The sequence below is a fragment of the Thunnus maccoyii genome, chromosome 18, assembly GCF_910596095.1.
Source record: "Thunnus maccoyii chromosome 18, fThuMac1.1, whole genome shotgun sequence".
Taxonomy (NCBI): Eukaryota; Metazoa; Chordata; class Actinopteri; order Scombriformes; family Scombridae; genus Thunnus; species Thunnus maccoyii.
The window spans coordinates 20797623-20801590 of record NC_056550.1 but is presented as its reverse complement, the minus strand read 5'-3'; the positions used below and the strand labels follow the sequence as shown (position 1 = coordinate 20801590).

At 37.4% G+C, this 3968-nt stretch overlaps 1 long non-coding RNA gene across 1 annotated transcript; it reads right to left on the bottom strand.

Annotated features, from left to right (window-relative positions):
• Positions 1 to 442: 442 nt before the first annotated feature.
• On the bottom strand, positions 443 to 2246 carry LOC121884418. Its single transcript, XR_006092345.1, has 3 exons — positions 1555 to 2246; positions 1319 to 1440; positions 443 to 1203 (listed from the first exon to the last, which is right to left on the bottom strand). It is a non-coding gene; the product is annotated as an uncharacterized LOC121884418 (long non-coding RNA).
• Between the last annotated feature and the right edge of the window lie 1722 nt (positions 2247 to 3968).

Genomic DNA, 3968 nt, shown 5'->3' with positions numbered 1-3968 from the left:
CATATTAAACTCACAGAAATTCATGGCTAGGAACAGATAATCACTTTTTATTGGTAGGCAGCAGATGACCATCAGTGTAAACAGGAAAAAAAGAGAAAACATAAAGCTATACAAACTATACAATAGTCTGTGTGCAAGACAACAAGCGTTGTTACATCCCTGCAAAGAAACTCAAACAAAACACACGTCAAGCTACAGATACAATATGCTGCAATTAAACCCCATAACCTGGAGGGAAAGATAACAAAGTTCATTCAAGTGTTGTACTTAGATACAGATTTGAGGTACTTGAAAACTTGCCATATCTGTGATGATTATCGTACGTTAAGGCTGCAACATCTTAATTAACAGAATGGAAGAAAATATCAGGGTGCCAGGGTTTTTTTTTATGTTTATATGGCGGTCTATTGATGTTTTTTAAGTTATTTTTTTATTTGTTTTGTTGTTTGTTATTAAATTTATTTTTTAAAAGAATGACAAAATTTAAATATTCAAATATTTCCATTTTTTGCCAGTTTCTGCTTTTACTCCGCTACATTTCAGAGGGAAATATTTCACTCTTCACACCACTGCCATCTGCTTTAAATCTATAGTTTAGCTTCTTATTAAGATTTTATACAAAACATATTATTAATTTATAACATACGTTCACTTGTTATAAATCAAACTGACCAAGAGGGTAAAACTGTTAATATTAGCTCCATGTCAACCAACTACAACATTAAAATACTGCTTTCGTGTTTATGCATCTGTAATATAGTAATCTGTAACTAGAAAAGTTGTGCTGGCAACCTGGCGCGGCCGCCCCCAAAGCATGCGCTGCTGTAGGCAGATCACAGGCTGAAAGACCAAGATGAGTCAGAAGTCACAGCATGCCGTAAACAACCACAAGGTGGCGCAATCAGTCCCTCTTGTTTATATGTGGAGCGGATGGATGGGGGACACCTGTGAGTATCTGACGATGGGAGTAAATATTTACTCCCGTAGCTATTGATTTATTTTAATTTACCATCACAATGCTCTGTTTAAATGTAATTTTGATAACAGTAACAACAGAAAGATTTTAATGAAAAAATTGTCCAATTTAGTCTTTTTCAGATCATTTGCAATGTTTCAAACACTCACACAGTAAAATTATGTTCTGTAAAATGTAGGACTGCTCTGACATGAAGATGAGACCAATTCAAGGAGGCATAGGAGCTTCTACCGGGTTAAATTTAGAAAAGCAGACAAGCAAAATAAACATTATTTAAGTAATAGCAACTTTTACACAAAATAAAATTGCACTATGAAATCAACAAATCAAGTGCATATTTACTTGACAAGCAGAAGCAGGTCCATTGATCCAGATCTCCTGATGATGTCACAGAGTTATAGATGCATCCATCTGCTGTTATCACAGAGAATCCTTCTGTTCAGATCAGGCGGGGTCTCTGGTGACTGTAAAGAAAATATGCACAAGACAGTGAGATTACCAGCACTCTACAGATCAGCTTTGGAGAAAGCATGATGCAGAACTGAAACTGTGGTATCCTCATCCTGGAGCCACCAGACCTGCAGGATTAGAGGCCCAGGTGAAGGCCACTGCTGAGGGTCAGAGGTGATGACAAGAAGAAGGCTGAGCAGGTTATCTGCTGTTTCTGTAGCTCCAGCTGCAGCAACAGTTTGTGACTCAGCTTTTACCAAGAAGAAATATAAGCAAAATTATAAAATACATTAATACATTCACAAACATATCAATCAGTCTTGCTGCTCCACATCCTGCCTCATAGTTCTTCTGCAGCTGAATGGACCTGAACGGCACTGATTTAAGGCAGTGAAAGGCAGAACTAAAGAAATCTGGATTTACTGAACCTGCAGCCTGTTATCAAAACACAGAAGACAGATTTAGGGGGGTAGGTGTAAGCAAGAAAGAAACTGAATTAAAATAATACATTTCATGATAGAAGGTCAATAACTGGGAAATCTAAGTGTGCATGTGTACTAAAAAAAAAAAAAAACAAGCTAACGTAACTCTTCTGTTTTGTGTCAGTATCAGTCTGGAAAGATTCCGGATCAGTTTCTGACAGCTCAGACAACAACGTGCAGAATTCCTAAAGTCAGTCATTTATATAACTAACACTTAAAAAAGTCTTTTAGACTAACACAGTCTGAAAGTGTTGCGAGTTTCATTCAAACAAAAACACAGGAATATCTCATAGTTTGGCTAAAATTTTCAACGAATAGCCATTGAGTCGCTGCTTCTGCGGTCTTCACTTCGCATAGAACGAGCGGAAATACGAACAGCGCCACTCCGCCATTGCAGTCAACGCTGTGGTCGGAGGGAGAATTACACCCGTTGTGTTAATAACCATCATAGAGGATGATTGAAAAGTTAAAGGACCAGTGTGTAATATTTAGGGGGCTCCATTGGCAGAAATGGAATATAATATTCATAAGTATGTTTTTATTAGTGTATAATCACATGAAACTAAGAATTGTTGTGTTTTCGTTAGCTTAGAATGAGCCCCTTATATCTACATAGGGGGTATATCTCAAGTCTCTTATTTCATCTTTCCTCGCTCCTTGGTGGAACCAGAAGTCGTTCTGGTCTGCCATTTTGAAGGCCATCTCAAAACTCTTATTTCTTAGTTCTGTGAATTAAGAAGGATACACGACAGCAGCCTTCACGGAAGTCTTTTCAATATCAGTTATTGACTGGATGCTGCAGCTGATCGGACTGATCTGATACATCACAACATCACACTGAGTGGAGACAGATTACAGATTAAACTCAAGTGTGTCACTCCCAAGTTTTATATTTTCTTTGTTTTCCAATTCACCATCTAGTTAAACATCCGTTACTTTTTAGTCTGATCCACAAAAGAACCATGAACAACTTTCATCATTTATTAGAAAGATTTTTTAACTTTTATTCATGAGCATCAGGTTTGATATAAGTTACATAATTTAAATTTTTCCTGAAACATTTACCCTAATAAATAATTTCCAGTGTTCAAAAGACACCCTAATCATATTCTGGGTTGTTAAACAATTAATTCAGAATTAGAATATCAATAAATACAGAAGCAAATAATGAATAAATAATACAAACACATTCTGTCAGTAGAAATGGTTCATGTGTGTCTGAGTGGGACACAGTACACAATATAAATACTGAATGCAGGTTTTTATTCATGTGCAGGTGTTTGTTGAACAGGTAACAGGCTGCAGGGAGAAAACAGCTGCTGGCAGTGATAACTGTGCACCTTTATTAGTATTAGCACAGTGCACATGTGTGCAGACCTCCATCAGAAGTCACTACAGCTGTTAAAGCTGACTGACAGCTGATCCAGCTGTGATCAATTGCCGCCATCATCAGAAATGGATGTTGCTTCACATGACACTTCAGAGGAAAGGACGTCTCATGTCTCTAAAAACATATTTCCTCATGTCCTCTCTCCTCGCATGGCGGGAGGGACTAAGATGCAAGGAAAAGACACAAGGAAGAGGGTCCTCTCCCACAGTGCCCGCCATGTTGCACCACCATGTTTCTACAGTAGCCCAGAACAGACAAATCAGAAAAAATAAAATCAACAGACCAATGAAGACTCAAGCCAGCAGCTCCCATATGCCGAGCACCAACTTACCAAGCAGGCTATATTCTTGCTGGGATAACTTCAAGCACCTTGAAAATAAAGATACAATGTGGTTTGAGCCCAAATGGAGCATTTTTCCACATAATGTCCATTTTCTCTGAAACTATAAGCCTATAGAGCGAGATTCTTTTATTGTTAGAATCAGGACTTGGTGAAACATGGAATGTATTGTATATGATTATATGATTTTTGAATATGTCAGAGAGGAGAATCACAACGTTATTTGATGTAAAAATTGTTTATGTAGGTCAAAAAGTTTCAGATTTATCTTTGTTTTAGGTGAAATTTGCTTTGCTTTTTACAGACTGACTCAGCCTCTAACATCCTTTA